A 23,945-nucleotide genomic window follows, 5' to 3' on the forward strand; every position below is an offset into this window, starting at 1 on the left:
CTCTCATAAAACAAATCTTATTCATTTTGGGGTTGAAAAGGCATAGAAGAGAATGGATTTCATCTACTATATAAATGTCTTATCCCATCTGTCTGTCTGTCTATCTGTCTGTCTGTCTTTCTGTCTGTCTGTCTGTCTGTCCTGGAAATGTCGGGTCGCTGATTGGTCCGGCCGAGGCCAATCAGCGATGCGGCATTTCTGAAAAACATGGCGGCCGTTAGCTGCTCATGTGCGGCACGGAGGTCAGCGGCGATGCAGCCGGGAGATGCAGCCGGCTACTCGCAGCATAAGTCCCCCGACCGCAGGCGCCACTGACCTACATGCGGCTATCGTTGGTAGATCAGCGGCTACGGCCGCTTATCACCCGAGGACAAGTGTGACGCCCCTCCCCTCCCCGCCTCTCCCCTCCCCTCCCCTCCCCTCTCTTCCCGTCCCTCCCCCCGGCTCGATCAGGACCCCGGCACCCGGCGTCATACTTACCCCTCCCCTCCTCTCCCCTCCTCTCCTCTCCCCTCCCCTCTCCACCCGGCGTCATACTTACCCCTCCCCTTCCCTCCTCTCCCCTCCCCTCTCCTCTCCTCCCGTCCCTCCCCTCTCCTCCCGTCCCTCCTCCCGCTCGATCAGGACCCCGGCACCGGCGTCATACTTACCCCTCCCTGTGCCTCCGCAGCAGCTCCTGTGTCTTCCGCTGATGCTCTGTGATGTCTCAGGTAGAGGGCGCGGTGACGTCTTTACACCGCGCTCTCTCCTGACCGGTCACAGCGCACAGCGTCAACATGCCGGCTACGCTGGAGTCCAGAGAATCAGCTGAGAAGGGAGGTGAGTATTGGATTTTTTTTTTGTATGGGGCCATAGGGGACCTGCATGGGGCACTATGGGGGCATGGATATACAGGGGATATGACTTCCTGCATGGGACATTATATGGGGGGGAGAGGTGACATCCTACATGGGGCATTATATGGGGGGGAGAGGTGACATCCTACATGGGGCATTATATGGGGGAGAGGTGACATCCTGCATGGGGCATTATATGGGGGGAGAGGTCACATCCTGCATGGGGCATTATATGGGGGAGAGGTGACATCCTGTATGGGACATTATATGGGGGGAGAGGTCACATCCTGCATGGGGCATTATATGGGGGGAGAGGTCACATCCTACATGGGGCATTATATGGGGGAGAGGTGACATCCTGCATGGGGCATTATATACGGGGGATGTGACTTCCTGCATGGGGTATTATATATGGGGGATGTGACTTCCTGCATGGGGCATTATATGCGGGGGATGTGACTTCCTGCATGGGGCATTATATGCGGGGGATGTGACTTCCTGCATGGGGTATTATATATGGGGGATGTGATATCCTGCATGGGGTATTATATACGGGGGATGTGACTTCCTGCATGGGGCATTATAAAGGAGGGTCGGGAGACATATGCTTGAATACCCGATGCGTTAGAATCGGGCCACCATCTAGTTCACAAATAAATGGAGACTGAAAAGGGACCAAGAGCACAGTATACCATCTGGATCTAAAGTGAGAATGGACCCTCCAGAAAATGTAAAGATAAAAAGCTGAAGCATAAAGTAAAAAGCGTATTCTTACATTCTTGCTCTACTTTTTCTGTGAGCTTGGTCCTGCTACATTCTGGGTGAGTTATTTTGTATTAAATAGTCTGGTCCAAAAACTGAAAGAGATACATAGACCTTTTTGAACTGTGTGCATTTGATGGGATTAGTGTATTAGGCTGTGTGCCTACTATGCATTTTTTAAGCGTTTCCGCAGCGGCAATTCCGCTGCAGAAACGCTTAAAAAACGCTTGGTAGAAGGACTGCCATGTTCCCCAATGATAATCTGCATGTGCTATGCACATGCTGCGGAAATTTCCGCTGCGGATTATCATTGCGGAAAAATCCGCACCACTAACAATTATTTTGCGGAATCGCGGCGTTTTCGCTGCCATTGACTTGCAATGGATGGCATGACATTCACATCACTTCATCTGCAGATGTGAATAACATGCGCTTCAATGTGCGGGTGGTACCCGGGTTTAGAGAAAAGGAGACTCTCCTCCGGACCCGGGTACCAATGTACCTGTGAAAAAAAGAATAAAATAAAAAATATACATTATACATACCTTCCGATGGCCCCTGGTGTCCTTAGCGATGCGTCCTGGCTCTCCGGCGGCTCGTGATGGTCTAAAAAGGACCTGCCATGACATAATTTAGTCATGTGATGGGTCACACGACCGCTGACGTCGGCGTCGCGTGACCCGTCACATGATTAAATGACGTCATGGCAGGTCCTTTTAGACCACCGCGAGCTGCCGGCAAGCCAAGATGCATCGGATAAGGACACCAGGGGCCATGAGAAGGTAAGTATAATATTTATTTTTATTTTTTACCATTCTTTTACGGTCACACTATATAAATCCATGCCGGTTGCATGGATTTATATAGTGTGACCAAGTTGTCAAGCACTTTCCAAGTGATGCTAAAATCGATTGGAAAGCGCTTGACAACCCGCATGCGGAAATGCATGCAAAAACGCTTCACATCCGCTTGTCCCTGGCAGGAAAAACGCATGTAAAATCTGCATGCGTTTTTTCTGCCAAGGAGATGCAGAAACGCTCAGGAAAAATCTGGAGCATTTCTGCATCATGGGCACATAGCCTTAGTGTGAAGTATAGTGTTACTCACACTTGAAGGATTGCTAATGTTGCTGGATCTTTTTTAGCTGTTGAGAAGGATCAACTCAACAGATGGGGTTTCTTGTAGTATGTTTACTGGGTTTCGTGTTTATGTAGGTTGGGAAGTGGCTTGTGTCCTATACCTACACAAGAGGAAAGTGTGCCGGTACAGTGAATCAAGCGTTCAGGGTGCCAAAGTGCTTAGTGAAAGACCTCTGGAGCTTGAAAGTAAATAGAAAGCAGCATAGTAAAGACAATGGTTGAAGCTGCGCATTGAAAGAATGTGGTTGAGGAAGTGATTAAGTTGGGGAGGTGTAAAGAGAACAACTTTAGTTAAAAGTGTTGTATGAATGTTTTGAAAATAGAATAGATGGACTTAATACAGTACAGTATGTAGAGTACAGAACCTATGGTGGAGAGATAATTGTTTAACTGCTTCCCGACCGCCACTGTATATAAACGTCGGCGCTGCCTGGGCTCTGTGCAGCACCTATGTATATAAACGGTCAGTGGTCCGGCAGCACTCAGGACCCCCAGGGTCCTGCAAGTGCTGCGAGTGCGGTGCAGAGCAGTAGCTTTGACTGGGGACATCATCGGGACCTGATTAGATCAGGTCCCAATGATGTTAACCCTTTGCTATCTTCTAGCGATCGCGGCATTTAGGAGATAGTGAGAGGAGAGGGGGTCGTCCACTCACCTTTCCGACGGTCCTCATGATGCCTAATAGGACCTGACGTTGTCATGGCAGCCGGAGGTCACATGACCACCTCCGGGTCTACCATTCACAGGGTCCTGCTAGGCTCAGCCAGCAGCTGAAGTCTAGCAGGAGATAGAATCATAGAATCATAGATTGGTAGAGTTGGAAGTGACCTGCTGGTCATCTGGTCCAACCCCCTGCTCAAAGCAGGATTCACTAAATCATCTCAGACAGGTGTCTGTCCAGCCTCTGTTTGAAGACGTCCATTGAAGGAGAACTCACAACTAGTGTTGAGCGAGTATGTTCTGTCCGAGTACGCTCGGGCCGAGCTCCGAGTATTTACAGCTGCTCGGTGATATGCTTGAATCCCTCCCGTGTGCATGATTTGCAATTGTTTGGCAGCTTTATTACATGTGAGGAATGTATAAGAAATAGACATTCCTCCCATGTAATAAAACTGTCAAACAGTCGCAAATCATGCACACGGGAGTGATTCAAGCATATCACTGAGCAGCTATAAATACTCGGTGCTCGGCCCAGGCGTACTCGGCGAAAGGGTTAACAGAACATACTCGCTCAACACTACTCACAACCTCTCGTGGCCGCCTGTTCCACTCATTGATCTCCCTAACTGTCAAAATGTTTTTTCTAATATCTAATCTGTGTCTCCTCCCATTCAATTTCATCCTATTGCTTCTAGTCTTTCCTTGTGCAAATGAGAATAAAGATGATCCTTCTACAATGTGACAGCCCTTGAGATATTTGTAGACTGCTATTAAGTCTCCTCTCAGTCTTCTTTTTTGCAAGCTAAACATTCCCAAATCCTGTAACCGTTCCTCATAGGACATGGTTTGCAGACCGGTCACCATTCTGGTCGCTCTTCTCTGAACTTGCTCCCGTTTATCAATGTCTTTTTTAAAATGTGGTGCCCAAAACTGGACACAGTATTCCAGATGAGGTCTGACCAAAGAGGAGTAAAGTCCGATAATGACTTCACGTGATCTAGACTGTATGCTTCTGTTAATACATCCCAGAACTGTGTTTGCCTTTTTTGCTGCTGCATCACACTGTTGACTTATGTGCAGTCTATGATCTATTAGTATACCTAAGTCTTTTTCACATGTGCTGTTGCTTAGCTCTATTCCTCCCATTCTGTATATGCTTTTTTCATTTTTATTGCCCAGATGTAGTACTTTGCATTTTTCTGTCAGCTCTCATCCAAAACTGTCAGCTCTCATCCAATGTAATACATGTCTATTGCATTGCATGGGAACAGTGATTAGAAAAATAAAAATTGACGTACCATACAGGGACTAAGTAAAAATATAAAAAAAAGTCTAAAAATGTTTTCAAACTGTTAAAAAAATCACAAAATAAAAAATGTATATATACACTGCGCAAAAAAATAAAGGGAACAATCAAAAAACAAATCCTAGATCTGAATGAATGAAATATTCTCATTGAATACTTTGTTCTGTACAAAGTAGAATGTGCTGACAACAAAATCACACAAAAATCATCAATGGAAATCAAATTTATTAACCAATGGAGGCCTGGATTTGGAGTCACCCCCAAAATTAAAGTGGAAAAACAAACTACAGGCTGATCCAACTTTGATGTTATGTCCTTAAAACAAGTCAAAATGAGGCTCAGTATTGTGTGTGGCCTCCACGTGCCTGTATGACCTCCCTACAATGCCTGGGCATGCTCCTGATGAGGTTGCGGATGGTCTTCTGTGGGATCTCCTCCCAGACCTGGACTAAAGCATCCGCCAAATCCTGGACAGTCTGTCGTGGATGGAGCGAGACATGATATCCCAAATGTGCTCAGTCGGATTCAGGTCTGGGGAACGGGCGGGCCAGTCCATAGCTTCAATGCCTTCATCTTGCAGGAACTGCTGACACACTCCAGTCATATGAGGTCTGGCATTGTCCTGCATTTGGAGGAACCCAGGGCCAACTGCACCATCAAATGGTCTCACAAGGGGTCTGAGGATCTCATCTCGGTACCTAATGGCAATCAGGCTACCTCTGGCGAGCACATGGAGTGCTGTGCAGCCCTCCAAAGAAATGCCACCCCACACCATTACTGACCCACTGCCAAACCGGTCATGCTCAAGGATGTTGCAGGCATCAGATCGCTCTCCACGGCGTCTCCAGACTCTATCACGTCTGTCACATGTGTTCAGTGTGAACCTGCATTCATCTGTGAAGAGCACAGGACGCCAGTGGCGACTTTGCCAATCCTGGTGTTCTGTTCTGGCAAATTCCAAGCGTCCTGCATGGTGTTGGGCTGTGAGCACAACCCCCATCTGTGAACATCGGGCCCTCATACCACCCTCATGGAGTCGGTTTCTAACCGTTTGTGCAGACACATTTGTGACCTGCTGGAGTTCATTTTGAAGGGCTCTGGCAGTGCTCCTCCTGTTCCTCCTTGCACAAAGGTGGAGGTAGCGGTCCTGCTACTGGGTTGTTGTCCTCCTACAGCCCCCTCCATGTCTCCTGGTGTACTGGCCTGTCTCCTGGTAGTGCATCCAGCCTCTGGACACTACGCTGACAGACACAGCAAACCTTCATGCCACAGCTCGCATTGATGTGCCATCCTGGATGAGCTGCACTACCTGAGCAACTTCTGTGGGTTGTAGAGTCCGTCTCATGCTACCATGAGAGTGAAAGCACAACCAACATTCAAAAGTGACCAAAACATCAGCCAGAAAGCTTTGGTACTGAGATGTGGCCTGTGGTCCCCACCTGCAGAACCACTCCTTTATTGAGTATGTCTTGATAATTGCCAATAATTTCCATTTATTGTCTATTCCATTTGCACAACAGTATGTGAAATTGATTGTCAATCAGTGTTGCTTCCTAAGTGGACAGATTTATTTCACAGAAGTTTGATTTACTTGGAGTTATATTCTGTTGTTTAAGTGTTCCCTTTATTTTTTTGAGCAGTGTATATTAAACCAATAAATCAGTATATTTATGCAAAAACAAAAAAAGTACACATATTTGATATCGCCACGTAGGGAACAACCCAATTTATAAACCTGTCACACTAATTAACCCCTTCTGTGCACACCGTAAAAAATAAAAATAAAAAACGGAGCAAAAAACTATGCTTTTTCATCATATCGCCAAACAAAAAGTGGAATAAAATGCGATAAAAAAGCCAAGGGGAAATAAAAATTGTACCGCTGAAAACGTCATCTTGTCCCGCAAAAAGAAAGCTGCCATACAGCTCCATCAGCCGAAAAATAAAAAATGTATAGCTCTCAGAATAAAGCTATAGTTTTATGGTGTAAAAGCATTAAAACATAAAAAAACGATATAAGTATAGTACCGCTGTAAACATACTGACCCGAAAAATAAAGCTGCCTTATCACTTTTACAAAACGCAGAACAGCATAAAAAAAACAACTCAAAAAAAAGTCCTGAATTGCTGGTTTTTGTTCATTTTACCTCCCAAAAAACTGAATAGAAAGCAATCAAAAAATGTCACTTACCCAAAATCGTACCAATAAAAATGTCATCTCGTCCCGCAAAACACAAGCCCTTACAGGACTCTTCGGCAGAAAAATTGAAAAATTATAGCTCTCAAAATATGGCGATGCAAAAACTAGATTTTGCAAAAAAGCGCCTTTTTGTGTGTGACAGCTGTCAATCATAAAAACTCGATGAATCTGGTATCGCTGTAATCGCACCAATCCGAAGAATAAAGTTATCTAATCACTTATAGCGCACGAGGAACGGCGTAAAAAATAAATAAAAACAATTCTTCACCTGCTACTGATTTGTTTATTATGTCTCCCAAAGATCGCAGTAAGGCTCAGCTCACATTTATCCTGTGCTCTGTGCTGAGGGCTTAGACCAGGGTTTTCGTGTAAATCTCTGAAATACGTGATTCAGACAGAACCCATGACGGAAGATTCCCTGCAATAGTAACATAGTAACATAGTTTTTAAGGTTGAAGGAATACTAAGTCCATCTAGTTCAACCCATATCCTAACTTGTTGATCCAGAGGAAGGCAAAAAAAAACCCATGTGGCAAACACTAAGCTCCACATTGGGGAAAAAAATTCCTTCCCGACTCCATACGACTATCAGACTAGTTCCCTGGATCAACGCCCTATCAAGGAATCTAGTATTTATAACCTGTAATATTATACTTTTCAAGAAAGGCATCCATGCCCTTCTTAAATTTTAACAGTGAATCACTCATTACAACATCATGCGGCAGAGAGTTCCATAGTCTCACTGCTCTTACAGTAAAGAATCCCCGTCTGTGATTATGATTAAACCTTCTTTCCTCCTGACGTAGAAGATGCCCCCTTGTCCCCGTCTCAGGCCTCAGAGTAAAAAGATCAGTAGAAAGGTCTTTGTACTGTCCCCTCATATACTTGTACATAGTAATAAGATCACCCCTAAGCCTTCTTTTTCCCACAGTAAATAAACCCAAGTGTAATAACCTGTCTTGGTATTGCAGACCCCCCAGTCCTCTAATAACCTTGGTAGCTCTTCTCTGCACCCGCTCTGGTTCAGCTATGTCTTTCTTATACACTGGAGACCAGAACTGTACACAGTATTCTAAGTGTGGTCACACTAATGACTTGTATAGAGGTAAAATTATGTTCTCCTCATGAGCATCTATGCCTCTTTTAATACATCCCATTATTTTATTTGCCTTTGCAGCAGCAGCCTGACACTGGCCACTAAACGTGAGCTTGTCGTCCACCAATACACCCAGGTCTTTTTCAGTTACAGTTTTGCCCAATGTTTTACAATTAAGCATATAGTTATACATTTTATTTCCTCTGCCCAAGTGCATTACCTTACATTTATCCCCATTAAAGCTCATTTGCCATTTATCAGTCAAAGCTTCTAGTTTACATAGATCCTCCTGTAATATAAAATTGTCCTCCTCTGTATTGATTACACTGCAGAGTTTAGTGTCATCTGCAAATATTGAAATATTACTCTGTATGCCCCCTACAAGGTCATTAATAAATATGTTAAAAAGAAGGGGGCCCAATACTGACCCCTGTGGTACCCCACTGTTAACTGAGACCCAGTCTGAGTGTTTTCCATTAATAACCACCCTTTGTTTCCTATCACTGAGCCAATTCTTAACCCACATACATATATTTTCCCCTATCCCCATTGTTCTCATTTTATGTATCAACCTTTTGTGTGGAACCGTATCGACAGCTTTTGAAAAGTCCATATACACAACATCCACTGCATTTCTCTTGGTCCAGTCCAGAACTTGCCTCCTCATAAAAACTGATCAGATTAGTTTGACAGGAACGGTCCCTCGTAAACCCATGTTGATATTGGATCATGAGGTTATTCTTCTTCAGATACTCTATCATAGCATCTCTTAGGAAACCCTCCAGGATTTTACCCACAGTAGAGGTTAAGCTTACCGGCCTATAATTTCCAAGTTCAGTTTTTGTCCCCTTTTTGAATATTGGCACCACATTTGCTATACGCCAGTCCTGTGGTACAGACTCTGTTATTATGGAATCTTTAAAGATTAAAAATAATGGTTCATCTATGACGTTACTTAATTCCTGCAGTACTCGCGGATGTATCCCATCCGGGTCCGGGGATTTGTCAACTTTAGTGATTTTTAGACGCCGCCGTACTTCCTGCTGGGTTAAGCAAGTGACATTTACTGGAGAATTTTTGTTATCACTAATCATGTTTTCTGTCATGCGATTTTCTTGTGTAAATACGGTTGAAAAAAAATCATTTAGCATATTGGCTTTTTCCTCATCCTCATCCACCATTTCACCCAGACTATTTTTAAGGGGACCAACACTATCATTTTTTAGTTTTTTACTATTTATGTACTTAAAGAATATTTTGGGGTTATTTTTACTTTCTCTGGCAGTGATTCTCTCTGCCTCAATCTTTGCTGCCTTGATTTGTTTTTTACATAATTTATTTAATTTTCTATATTTATTTAATGCCTCATCACTACCTACTTGCTTTAGTTCTCCAAATGCTTTCTTTTTGTCACTTATTGCGTCCCTTACAGCTCTATTTAGCCATAGTGGTTTCCTCCTATTTCTAGCATGTTTATTCCCAAGGGGTATATATTGTGCACAGGTCCTATTCAGGATGTTAATAAATGTCTCCCATTTGCTTTGTGTAGCTTTATGTCTCAGGATATCGTCCCAGTTTATTGCACTAAGATCATCTCTTAACCGTTGGAAATTTGCCTTCCTGAAGTTTAGTGTCCTTGTAACCCTTCTACTACACATCTTATTAAAGGTTACATGAAAACGTATTATTTTGTGATCACTATTACGCAAGTGACCCCCAACTCGTATATTTGATATGCGGTCTGGCCTATTGGTTAATATTAGGTCTAGCAGTGCCCCCCTTCTTGTTGGGTCGTGAACCAGTTGTGAAAGGTAATTGTCTCTCATAGTAGTCAAAAACCTATTTCCTTTGCTTGAACTACATGTTTCTGTCCCCCAATGTATTTCAGGGTAGTTGAAGTCTCCCATAATAATGACTTCTCCTTGAGTCGCTGCTTCATCTATTTGCTTTACGAGGATATTCTCCGCTACTTCCATTATTTTTGGAGACTTAAAATAAACCCCTATCAGTAATTTATTATTTTTCCCCCTCCCCTTATCTCCACCGACAGGGACTCTACATTTTCATTAGATTCACATATATCCTCCCGCAAGACAGGTTTTAAGGATGATTTTACATATAAACACACCCCCCCCTCGCTTGTTTGTACGGTAATTTCTGAACAGACTATAGCCCTGTAAATTAACTGCCCAGTCATGGCTCTCGTCCAGCCACGTCTCAGATAGCCCTACCATGTCATAATTATTTTCCAACAAAATTAATTCTAATTCCTCCATTTTGTTGGTGAGGCTTCTGGCATTAGTGTACATGCATTTTATGTATCTCTCTGTACCTCTATTCCTTCTTACTTTATTGACTGTTCTAACCCCACCCCCAATTTCTATATTTGTGCCCAGGTCACTATCTGCACTATCTTCCCCACCTATAAAATGAATACCCTCCCCCCCAATCCCTAGTTTAAACACTCCTCCAACCTTCTAGCCATTTTCTCCCCCAGCACAGCTGCACCCTCCCCATTATGGTGCAGCCGGTCCCTAGCGTAGAGTCTGTAGCCAACTGAGAAGTCGGCCCAGTTCTCCAGGAACCCAAATCCCTCCTTCCTACACCAGTTCTTGAGCCACTTATTTATCTCCCTAATCTCCCGTTGCCTCTCTGGCGTGGCACGTGGTACCGGTAGTATTTCAGAGAATACCACCTTGGAGGTCCTTGCTTTCAGCTTGCAGCCTAATTCCCTGAAATCATCTTTAAGGACCTTCCACCTACCTCTAACTTTGTCATTTGTGCCAATGTGCACCATGACCGCTGGGTCCTCACCAGCTCCTCCCAGTAATCTGTCAACCCGATCAGCGATGTGTCGGACTCGAGCGCGAGGTAGGCAGCACACTGTTCGACGATCCCTGTCTTTGTGACAGATTGCCCTATCTGTTCCCCTAAAAATTGAGTCCCCCACTACCAGCACCTGCCTGGCCTGCCCTACTCTCCTATTTCCCTCTTTACTGGAGCTGACACTCCTCCGGCTTTCAGATGGAGACAGATGGAGGTACTATGGATGCCGTCTGGCTTGTAATCCCACGGTGTCAGTTTTTTTAGGCGTGCATAAAAGTGTGATTGGCCACAGTTTTGTGCACTTCTGAAAAAAAGGACACCAATAAACAGAGGCCAGATGGAGTCCAGAGTAGCTCTGCTGTCTCATTATAATGAATGGAGGGGTTTTAACTGAATTACTTCACATGCAGATTTAGATGGAAACCCCGATGTAAGTGCTCAGCCTAGAGCGGCAGATAAAAGTTATGTAAAATGTTCCCATTAAAAGCTTCAACTCAGTCCTCAAAAAAAGCATGTCCCCACACAGGTCCATCACCTGTTAAAAATATAAGGGACTTTCAAGTTACTAGTAGCACAAAGGCTCTGGAATAGCGAAATGGCCCTTGCCCCCCAAAAGAAATTCAGAAAATGTTGTGCTCCCAAATCCAAATGCTTCCCTCCCTTCTGAGCCCCAAAATGTGCCTAAACTACATTTCGGGTCCACATGTTCGGCATTCCTGTATCGATGAGAGCTTGCCTAATTTACAGGTGCATGTCTCCAGAAGCACGAGCCGGGCACAACGTACTGGTCACTACTGTTATGATCTGCAACAAGTACTAAGGAAAGAGAGGGGAAAGCTATCCCTACAGTAAGACTAAGCTGAATCCCTATGATGTAGTAGGCTGCCTGTTCCTTGTGAACAGACCCGCCTTTGTCCTCGGCTAGTCTGAGCGAAGACCTATGGCATAAAGGGGAGGGGTCCCTAAAAGAACTTAGGACTGGAACAAAAATGGGACACCTCCTAAACAGAGAAGTTGTTGCAGAACACAAAAGATAAACTGACAAAAATGTATGAGAGGTCCCAGAAGGACCAAATGAACTGACAGAGAAAGGCACAGAAGCACCTGGCTAGCAAAACAGTCAAACAACACTGAAGTCCAGCACAGCCAAAAGGGCGGAGCTGGAATATAAAGGCAGATGGTCACGAGACCGCAAAACACAAGATGGAATAAACAAACAGGAGGGTTCTAACAGTACCTCCTCTTTTATGAGGATCCTCCAGGCACAGGCCTATCCGGAAACCTCTTGTGGAAAGCTTTAACAAGCCTAGGAGCAGAGACATCATCTTCTCTTACCCAGGAGTTATCCTCGGGACTGAAACCCTTCCAGGAGACGAGATACTGTAATCTCCCTCTATGCTATCTAGAATTCAAGATACGAAAGATTTCATATTCGCCGTCTTCCACCACAGGAGGAACTGTGACAGTGGCATCCCTATCTAATTTCAACAAGGAAACATGAAACACAGGATTAATTTTCCAGGAAGTAGGGACATCCAACCTTTCCGCAGACGGGTTAATAACCTGAAGCACTTTAAATGGACCCACAAACTTAGGATCCAGTTTTATAGAAGGAATCCTCAACCGCGAGTTCCTTGAGGACAATCAAACCATGTCACCCACAGTAAACAAAACCTCCTTATGTTTCCTGTCATAATTCTTCTTGGACTTCTTGTTAGCCTCTTGAAGGTTGCAACGTACATTAGTCCAAACTCTTTCCAAATCACCGGAAAAATTCTCCTCCTCCGGCACCGCCGACCCCAATTTGGAGAACGAACCAAAAGACGGATGTCTCCCAGTACAACAAAAAAAGGAGAACACCCAGCTGAGGAGGATGTATGATTGCTAAGAGAAAATTCGGCGAGAGGCAGAAACTCGGGACCACACCTCTTGATTGTCCGCCACAAAACAACGCAAAAACTGTTCTGCATCCTGGTTCTTTCTTTCAGTCTGTCCATTAGACTCAGGATGATACCCAGACAAAAATGACAAATGGACTCCCAACCTGTCACAAAATGCACGCCAAAAGCGAGCCACAAACTGAGGTCCTCTATCAGAAACAATATCCATGGGAGCGCCATGAAGCTTGGCAATCTCCTTAACAAACGCCTTAGCGAGAGTCTTGGCGCAGGGCAACTTAATGAATGGAACCAAATGACACATCTTTCTAAAACAGTCCACGACCACCCAGATGACAGTAAAACCCTCGGACACAGGCAGATCAGTAATATTACATGTGAGGAATGTCTATTTCTTACACATTCCTCCCATGTAATAAAGCTGTCAAACAGTTGCAAATCATGCACACGGGAGCGATTTAACCTTATCACCGAGCAGCTATAAATACTCGGAGCTCGGCCTGAGCGTACTCGGACAGAACATACTCACTCAACTCTATTGACGCACCAATTTGATGACTTCTTTCTGCCATCCAGGCCACCAAATACTGATAAGTCTCTTAGTCTCAAATTCCTGGATGACCTGCCAACTGAGACTCATGACACTCCACAAACAAATCTCTCCTAAAGGTTCTAGGCACGAACAACCTCCCAAGGGGAGTGTTAGATGGAGTATCATCTTGAGCTTTCAGAATCCCATTCTCCAAAACAGAGTTCAATGCCGCCACCACAACTCCTTTCTGTAAAATGCTCTCCTCCTCCTCGGCACTAGTGTTGAGCCACCCCCGTAGTGTTCGAGTTCGGTTCGGTTCGTCGAACACCCGTGTGTTCGCCGAACTGTTCATCGAACTGTTCATCGAACACCTTCGAACACCGTTAAAACCAATGGCAGGCAAACAAAAACACATAGAAACACATAGAAAACACCTTCAAAGGTGTCCAAAAGCTGACAAACTGCTCAGAAGACACAACTAACACATGGAAAAGTGACAAGTACATATAGTCATGCGAAAAGAAAAGAGGTGGAGGAGTAAAAGGAGGGGGAGACACAGATATAGGCATGTCATGTCCTTCTAAAATCCAAAAAGTGAGAAGCCAACACGTTCAGTCCGCTCCTGCCCGTGCCACCTCCGTGTCGCCGGGTTTGTGCCAGAGCCGCGGTTAACCCTGACGGCCAGCCCCCCTCTCCCAATACTGGTGCCTGTCCGCTGGTGGGTCGAGCAAGCCCCCCTGTGGTGGAGGCAGCTCTAAGCTTTTTAATTTAAATTGTCTCCCTAATTTGAATGAATACACTTTAAATCCATTTACAAGGATCTATTGGAGGGCAAGTCTCATGCCAGCAGCCGCGTAATTCCAGCTCCAGTAGCGTCCACTAAAGCTGCTGCAGTTAAAAAGCTTTTATAACGATCGAGCTCGGCTGTCCACCACAAGGCATCCTACTGCCAGTCCCAGCCCCTATGCCTTGGGGTGCCTCCTGATGCTCTTCACTGAGTATCCTGTGGTCCCGAAGCATTTCCTTTGAAAAAATTAAGTGTCCAAACTACAGGTGGTGTAGCTTGCTTAACAGCCGGGATAATGGGCTGACTAGCAGACACTGCTACTAGGCACAAAGTATTTCCTGGGCTAGATGCAGTTAAAAATTTGTAATTAGATACTCTCGTTGGATGCTGAGAAAGCATTCCATAGAGTCTCCCGGCACGCCATATATGATTCTCTTAAAAAGCTTGGGGTAGGGGTCTAGGGGACACTTTTATAGCCAAAATCACGGCCCTGTATCACAATACGTCACCTAGGCTGAAGATAAATGGAACTGTAGCACCCTGAGGGCTCGGTTGCTACAGAGGTATTGTACCTCACCCAGAGGTGTGATATCTCACTCTCAGGTAAGGACGGAGTGTGGATCAGGACCCGACACCTGCATGCATTACACCACATTGCCGTGGGGCAGGGCGACCAATATGCCTCTGAGATGGGCACGACAGTCCCTGTCCCTGGCTGGAGTGGGGGGAGGGAACACTGAGGAAGGGGAACCCTGTAGTGCAGGAGCAGGGAGGAAGCAGTTCCTGGGTGCATTGAGAAGGGAGTATAAAAGGTGGGCACCATCTTAGTTCAGTGCAGAGAAGTCTCAGCAGAAGTGGCAGTGAGCAGGGGCTCTGCATGAGCTCTGCTCCGGAGGCGGGCCTAGTAACAGAGGCCCAGGCCTGGAAGAGGGAGAAGGAAGGAAGAGGAGCGGAGAAGGCTCCAGGAACGAGGAATGAAGGGATCCCAGGGGTGGGGACGGGCGAGTCGCAACCGCACGCCCGAATCCACCTGCGTGGAGGGGTCAGGCCAAAGGGGGAGACCGGTCCCCAAAACTAGTGGAGGCAGGAAACGACCCTCAGCTAGAAACCGGAGGCTGTGACATTTTATGTGGCGCAGCCCCTCGCTACACACGCTAGGAAGGCACCACATAGGGTCAGGGAAACTGGCGCCAAATTTACCAAGAGGAGGCCCGAGGCAGCCAGACAGAAGGGTTGGTAAGAAAGGCCAGACAAAGGACACACAAAGGGGGTCCTGTGAAGCGCTCCAAAGTTATCTGGGAGTTGTCTGAGCCCCTCACTTGGTGAGCACAGTACGACGTGGGCAGCAGTTACCTGCAGACGTGGTCTGGATAATAAGAACTGTGAGTAAAGGCCCTGGACTGCATCACTGACTCCGTGTCGTTACTGCTGCTGCCCTGCACCATCACCCCCATCCTCCGCATACACTGCCCTGAGGCTATACTCCTCCCGTGGGGAGTTATGCTACGCTCTGCTGCACCCACAACACAAGCCTCAGCGGTCTGCCCTGCAGCGGCGGTTCACTCTGACCGCAATCCATGGGTGGCGTAGTCAGACATTTAAACATCAAAACCACATAAATAGTTCCGCCACTGGTTTGACCACCCTGAGCCACGGAACGGGTCGCCGCCACGAAGACTACAACCACCAGCATCCACCAAAAAGGGTCCGGCTCCGGGTGTCCCAAGGCCCAGGGGGTGCATCAGAACATTTTCATCACCTTTCACAATCACCAATAGGACAAGGCAGGGATGTCCTCTGTCCCCTCTCTTATACATCCTAGTGACGGAGGACCTGCTCTCATCAATTCGCCATAACCCCAATGTTAGGTGGATTGAGGTGGGAGGCACCGAGTACAAGTGCTCTCTATTTGCTGATGATGTCCTAGTATATATCACTCTATCACATATATCCATCCATGCTGTTATGGCTGAAATAGATCACTTTGTTCCATGGTCAAATTTTAAAATCAATGCAGCAAAGTCTGAGGCCCTCGATGTCTCCCTCCCCAAATCCATATAGGATTCCATCCAGTCCAACTTTCCCTTTGCCTGGCCCTCACAGGGTATCAAATACTTAGGAATTCCTATTCATAGAGACCTCTCCCATCTATGTTATCTTAATTTTGGGCCCTTTATTGAACAACTCCATACAGACCACGGTTGGCAAGTTAGAACTGTAAGATTCACTACGTGAATCCCTGGTGTTTTGTGGAAAAGCACATGTACACTGTGTTCCAAATTATTATGCAAAAAGTGTTTAGGAGTGATAAGGGAAGAATTTGTTTGTTTGTCAGTTAAACTCATTGATGGTGATGTGTGTCAGGGCTCTTTATATCACTGTAAGCAATTGCAGACACCTGTGCTAATTAGTTTGGCAGGTGTGTCCAATGAAAGGCAAGACTACTTAAGAAGGCTGTCTCACATTATTAAGCAGCCTACATTTTCTGCCAAAATGGGAAAGAAAAAGGATGTGTTGGCTGCTGAGAAGCAACAAATTGTAGAGTGTTTAGGTCAAGGCATGACTACAATCAACATTGTGCGATGATCAGGATGAAGTGTCTTGGCAATCAAGAAGTATGTAGCTGATTCACAGTACACACGTGTGCGTGCTGATAAGGGCAAATTGAGGACTCTTTCCTACAGGCAATTACGTCAGGTTAAAAGAGCAGCGGCAAAAAAGCCTTGTCATAACAGCAGACAAGTTTTTGAAGCTGCTGGTGCCTCCAACGTCCCCCGAACAACAAGATGCAGGGTCCTTCAGAGGTTTGCAGCTGTGCATACGCCATCCTGTCGACCTCCTCTATCTACTTCACACAAGCAGAAACGGCTCCAGTGGGCCAAACATTACATGAAGACTGATTTCAATACTGTTTTGTTCACGGATGAGTGCCGTGCAGCGCTCGATGGTCCAGATGGATGGAGTGGAGGATGGCTGGTTGATTGACACCCCACGCAAACACGGCTACAGCGCCAACAAGGAGGAGGTGGAGTAATGTTTTGGGCTGGAATCGTGGGGAGAGAGATTGTCGGCCCCTTTAGGATCCCTGAAGGCGCTAAAGATGAACTCCATAATGTATGTGGATTTTCTCAAATAGCACTTCGTGCATTGGTTCAAGAAGAAGAACCGTGTATTTCACACCAACATCATTTTTTTGCATGATAATGCACCATCTCATGCTGCACATAAAACATCTGCATCTCTGGCTGATATGGGCATAAAAGGGGACAAACTTATGGTGTGACCCCCATGCTCCCCTGACCTCTACCCCATTCAGAACCTCTGGAGCATCATCAAAAGCAGTGTCTATGATGGCGGGAGGCAGTTCACATCTAAGCAACAGCTCTGGGAGGGTATTCTGTCCTCATGCAAAACAATTGAAGCAGAAACCATCCAAAACCTGACAAATTCAATGGACGAGAGAGTTCAGAAGCTCCTTTCGAACAAGGGGTCCTGTGTGAAAATGTAACATCACCTAGAATAAAGTTTTAAGTTGAAAACTGTTTGATTTCAGTTTCTAATAACCTGCTAATGCTTATAATTTCAAAAATGACCATTTTTTTGGTCTTTATTAAAATGAAAAGGTTGATCGAAAAGTTTGGGGGATCTAAGAGTGTGGCAACCCAGTAGTCATGATTACTTCAAATTCTGACAATATGAGGGTCATGTTGCAGGTAGTGCAGCAAGAAGGCACTTATGTGTCTTGCGCATCTCGGAGCCCCAAAATTATTTTCCGGGCTAGATGCAGCTAAAAATTATTATTAATTTTAAATCTGGTGGAGCTTAGTATAGATGGCCTAATAGGATCAGTGCTGCACACTGCTACAAAGCCCAAATTATTTTCCAGTCAAGATACAGATAAACATGATTAGTAATTTTAAATCTGGTGGAGCTTATTATAGATGGCCTAATAGAATCAGTGCTGCACACTGCTACAAAGCCCAAATTATTTTCCAGCCAAGATACAGATAAACATGATTAGTAATTTGAAAGCTTAAAACGGTTGGTAGGGTGATTTTAACCAATCATCAAGCTTTTACTCTCCCCAGGATGACACAGGGGTAGAAAAGTCGTTTCGGATCCATGATTTGTTCATCTTTATGAACGTGAGTCTGTCTACATTATCAGTGGAGAGCCGCGTGCGCTTATCTGTCAGCACACCACCAGCAGCGCTGAACACACGATCAGACAGAACGCTGGCTGCGGGGCATGACAAGATCTCCAAGGCGTAAGTGGCTAGCTCCGGCCATTTATCCAGATTGGAAGCCCAAAAAGAGCAAGGGTCCAGTGACACAGTCATGGCTTCAATGTTTACTTGGAGATACTCCTGTACCATCGTCTCTAGGCGTTGACTATGTGTCAGACTTCTTGTCTCCTGTGGCCTTGCAAAGGATGGGCTAAAAAAGTGGTGAAATGATTCCGCAAAATTGTTGTTACCAGCAGATACTGTGGTTCTGTTACGGTTTGAGTGCTGAACACTTGACGGTCCCACGGTTGGCAAGTTGGAACTGTGAGATTCACTACGTGCACCACTGGTGTTTTGTGGAAAAGCACATGTAAGATTCTGCAACAGTCTCTGCTGATACTCCTGCATGCGTGCATCCCTTTCTATGGCAGGAATAATTTCTGCAAATTTACTTTTGTACCGGGGATCTAACAGTGTGGCAACCCAGTAGTCAGGATTATTTCTAATTCTCACAATTCGAGGGTCATGTTGCAGGTAGTGCAGCAAGAAGGCACTCATGTGTGTTGCGCATCCAGGAGCACCAAGTCCCTGTTGTGTTGGTGGCGAGGTAACAATCATGCTTCCTTCCTCTGTCCTCTCCCCCCAACCTCGCACAACAGAAATGTGATCAAGGTCTCCCTCATCTGATGAGTCTTCCATCAGTTCGTCCTTCACTTCTTCCTGGGCTCCTGCACCTTCCTCACTAGTTTGGCTGCTACCATGCGCCCTGGTAAAACCATCTCCCCCACCCTCACATGCCTGCCGCATTGGTGTTGCCGACCGTCTGGACATTGCAGATGTTAGCCCTTCCGCATACAACTCCTCCTCCTCTACTTCCTCCACCTCCTCTTGTGCCACCACCTGACTCCGAATTCTGTTTAACATGTGCTCCAGCAAGTAAATCACCGGAATAGTCATGCTGATAATGGCATCGTCAGCACTAAACATCTTCGTCGCCATTTCAAAACTGTGCAGAAGGGTGCATAGGTCCCTGATCTGAGACCACTCCTCCAGCGTGATTTGCCCCACCTCTGGATCTCGTTGGCCCAGGCTATACGTCAGAACGTATTGCACCAGGGCTTGTCGGTGCTGCCACAGTCGCTGCAACATGTGCAGAGTTGAATTCCACCGGGTAGGCACATCGCATTTTAGCCGGTGAAGTGGCAGGCCCAACGACTTCTGAAGAGATGTAAGTCGCTGAGCTGCCGGATGCGAACGGCGGAAGTGAGCACACAGCGACCGTGCCCTCTGCAGAAGGCCATCTAGTCTGGTATAGTGGGCTAAAAATTGCTGGAAAACCAGGTTCAACACGTGAGCCATACAAGGCAAGTGTGTGACATTTCCCCGGCGAAGGGCCGCACCCAGGTTTGCAGCATTGTCACACACGGCCTTCCCTGGTTTCAGGTCCAGTGGAGACAACCATTCATGAAATTGGTTCTCCAGAGCTGACCACAACTCCTCTGCTGTGTGACTCACATTTCCCAGACATTTCAAAGTAAAAACCGCCTGATGACGTTGAGCCCTGCTGCCAGCATAGTAAGGAGGTGTGCAGGATCCCTTCTGCGCAGTTAGAAAGCTTGTGGCATGACCAGACAGGCTTTGGGTGCAGGTGGAAGACCGAGAGGAGGTTGAGGAGGCAGAAGCAGTGAAGGAACTTTGACATAAAGAGGATTGACGCACAATTCGTGGGGACGGCAAGACTTGGACAGCAGCCCCTTGTCCTGCTGTCACCATAGTTACCCAGTGCCCAGTCAGCGACATGTAACGCCCCTGTCCATGCCTACTCGTCCAAGTGTCTGTGGTGAAATGCACCCTGTCACACACAGAGTTTCTCAAAGAAGCGGTGATGTTGTGTGCGACATGCTGGTGGAGCGCAGGCACACCTTTCTTTGAGAAGTAGTGCCGACTGGGCATCTAGTACTGGGGCACTGCGATGGACATAAGGTCTCGAAAATCCTCTGTGTCCACCAGGCGGAAAGGCAGCATTTCTGTAGCCAAGAGCTTGCAGATGGTGAAATTCAACCTCTTAGCTTTCTCATGGCTAGGAGGAAATGGTCTTTTACTTGTCCACATCTGAGGGACCGAGGGCTGGCTATTGTGCTTAGACGGGGTTGATAAGGGTGTCCCCGGCAAACTGCCGGTCTGTGAGGAAGATGCAGGCGGACATGTTAGGTTGCCTTGATCCAAAGGTGGTGCTATCGATGTCGGACAGCGCTCAACACCAGCTGGTGTTACCACCTCCAAAGAAAATGATGACCTGCCAATCACGCTGGCTGTTGCGGGTAAAGAGGTGGCAGGTCTGCGCCCCAAAACAGGTGTGACTGCTGTCCCCCCAGTCACAGAGGATGAAGAGGCCGCGGATGCACAAGATATGGCAGACGGTGGTTGGCCCGGCCGGCTAGGCCGCATTGTAGCACACTGAGCTTCCCACTGCAACTTATGCTTCATAAAACCAAGCAATGTGAACTGAGGTCTAAGATGGTAGACATGCAAGAAATAGGAGCATGTACACACTAGCAAAAAGTAGCAAAACCTACAGAAGACAAAAAATATATCTCATACCCTACCATCATTATATATAAATGTAAAGCAAAGTTGCATAATAAATATAGGGTACTTAGTGAACTATTTTTGATCAAAAAAAGTATACAAGCCGTCCCACGAGCGGCAAGGTGACCCTAAATTGGGACGGTACCTATACTGTCTATGTTAAAAACCTTACTGTATATCAAAGTTGAAGTAATGCATATAAAAGGGTAAACAAATAGGACCGGGTCCCAACTCCAGACCACCTAGGCCCGTGGTAAGCTACACATATACTAATCAGCTCAACAAAGGGGATGCCACACCCTTAAATTGCACAGAATGCAAACAAGACAGAAAACCAAGCAATGTGAACTGAGGTCTAAGATGGTAGACATGCAAGAAATAGGAGCATGTTCACACTAGCAAAAAGAAGCAAAACCTACAGAAGACAAAAAATATATCTCATACCCTACCATCATTATATATAAATGTAAAGCAAAGTTGTACCGTCCCAATTTAGGGTCACCTTGCCGCTGGTGGGACGGCTTGTATACTTTTTTTGATCAAAAATAGTTCACTAAGTACCCTATATTTATTATGCAACTACAATCTTAGACCTCAGTTCACATTGCTTGGTTTTCTGTCTTGTTTGCATTCTGTGCAATTTAAGGGTGTGGCATCCCCTTTGTTGAGCTGATTAGTATATGTGTAGCTTACCACGGGCCTAGGTGGTCTGGAGTTGGGACCCGGTCCTATTTGTCTACCCTTTTATATGCATTACTTCAACTTTGATATACAGTAAGGTTTTTAATATAGACAGTATAGGTACCGTCCCAATTTAGGGTCACCTTGCCGCTGGTGGGACGGCTTGTATACTTTTTTTGAACAAAAATAGTTCACTAAGTACCCTATATTTATTATGCAACTTTGCTTTACATTTATATATAATGATGGTAGGGTATGAGATATATTTTTTGTCTTCTGTAGGTTTTGCTTCTTTTTGCTAGTGTGAACATGCTCCTATTTCTTGCATGTCTACCATCTTAGACCTCAGTTCACATTGCTTGGTTTTCTGTCTTGTTTGCATTCTGTGCAATTTAAGGGTGTGGCATCCCCTTTGGTGAGCTGATTAGTATATGTGTAGCTTACCACGGGCCTAGGTGGTCTGGAGTTGGGACCCGGTCCTATTTGTCTACCCTTTTATATGCATTACTTCAACTTTGATATACAGTAAGGTTTTTAATATAGACAGTATAGGTACCGTCCCAATTTAGGGTCACCTTGCCGCTGGTGGGACGGCTTGTATACTTTTTTTGATCAAAAATAGTTCACTAAGTACCCTATATTTATTATGCAACTTTGCTTTACATTTATATATAATGATGGTAGGGTATGAGATATATTTTTTGTCTTCTGTAGGTTTTGCTTCTTTTTGCTAGTGTGAACATGCTCCTATTTCTTGCATGTCTACCATCTTAGACCTCAGTTCACATTGCTTGGTTTTCTGTCTTGTTTGCATTCTGTGCAATTTAAGGGTGTGGCATCCCCTTTGTTGAGCTGATTAGTATATGTGTAGCTTACCACGGGCCTAGGTGGTCTGGAGTTGGGACCCGGTCCTATTTGTTTACCCTTTTATATGCATTACTTCAACTTTGATATACAGTAAGGTTTTTAACATAGACAGTATAGGTACCGTCCCAATTTAGGGTCACCTTGCCGCTCGTGGGACGGCTTGTATACTTTTTTTGATCAAAAATAGTTCACTAAGTACCCTATATTTATTATGCAACTTTGCTTTACATTTATATATAATGATGGTAGGGTATGAGATATAGTTTTTGTCTTCTGTAGGTTTAACTTATGCTTCATGTCCATGTGCCGGATCATGCATGAAGTACTCAAACTATGTATTTTTTGGCCTCTACTTAGCTTTTGCTGACAAATGTTACAGATAACATGAGTTGGGTCATCTTTATCGATCTGAAAAAATGCCCAGGCTATGCAAGGCTTAGCACCCATGCGACCTGAAGAGCCACCACGACTTGTGGTGAGAGGCAGAGTTGTGTTTGAGGATGCAGTTGTTGACGTGCTTCCAGTACTACGTCTCTGTCCAGGAAGGCGCAACCTGACCTCGTCGTCACTAGCATCTTCCTCCACCTCCTCTGCTGACCTCATCTCTTGGCTGACTGTGGGTTGACAGTAAGTGGGATCTCCAACCTCATCATCATCACCCTGTGCGTTATCACACCCGTCGTCCTCAGAGCCAACCTGTTCCTGCCCTGACAAAAAACTAAAGTTGTCGCTCCAATCAGGTATTTGAGTCTCATCATCGTCTTCCTCATTGTCTCCACCAACAGGAGTTACAGTTTGGGAATGAGGGTCTACATTATGGTCAGAACCTTCTGCGTCTGGTCCTGGATCCGACTCATAAAGATTCTGGGCATCAGTGCAGATCATTTCCTCGTCTGGATTCACAGAAGCGCTGGAGTCGACCTCTGATTCCCAGGCTATAGTATGAGTAAACAGCTCTGCAGACTCAACCATCTGTTCTACCTCATACTCAGACGGGCAGCTGGAGATTTGGGAGCTGTGAGGAAGCAAGTGCGATTGGGGTGACACCTTTGAGGACTGGACTATTTGTGATGTTGAAGTTGATGTGGAGGAGAGCCCACTTAAAGGAGCACTTGATATCCGTTGAAGCACCTGCTGTTTTTGTGCCTCATCTGGAATTTGTAGCGATTGGCGTGGCCGTAAGAAAGGGATCTTATCACATTGTCTGCTAAAAGAAGTAGACATTTTAGTTTGGCTGGAAGATGGTCTTTCTTCTGCAGATGTTACTGTTGCTTTAACACCTACCCCACGGACACAACCTTTTTTCCCCTTCCCAACACGCCTATTCCCCTTTCCACCAGCAGCAGGCCTTTTTCCACTCATTTTGGTGGTTAACTAATTCACAACTCTGGAGTTGTTTGCACAAAAAAACAATGGATGGGAACCGAGCAGAGCTGAATGGCCAAACTGTGGTATTAGGCCAAAACTATTGGCTGGGTTAGATGCAGAAAAAAATTATATTCAATTTGCAACCTGATGGAGGTCAGTATAGATGGACTAAT

General features: G+C 45.6%; 1 protein-coding gene across 2 annotated transcripts in view; it reads right to left on the bottom strand.

The window, feature by feature from the left end:
* The window catches only part of LOC141154962 (cytochrome P450 2G1-like), a 96,871-nt gene that overhangs the window by 15,466 nt on the left and 57,460 nt on the right, over window positions 1-23,945 (bottom strand). The window lies entirely within an intron of this gene.

The sequence above is a fragment of the Phyllobates terribilis genome, unplaced genomic scaffold (assembly GCF_046119375.1).
Source record: "Phyllobates terribilis strain yellow unplaced genomic scaffold, ASM4611937v1 Scaffold_7__3_contigs__length_470593459, whole genome shotgun sequence".
Classification (NCBI taxonomy): Eukaryota; Metazoa; Chordata; class Amphibia; order Anura; family Dendrobatidae; genus Phyllobates; species Phyllobates terribilis.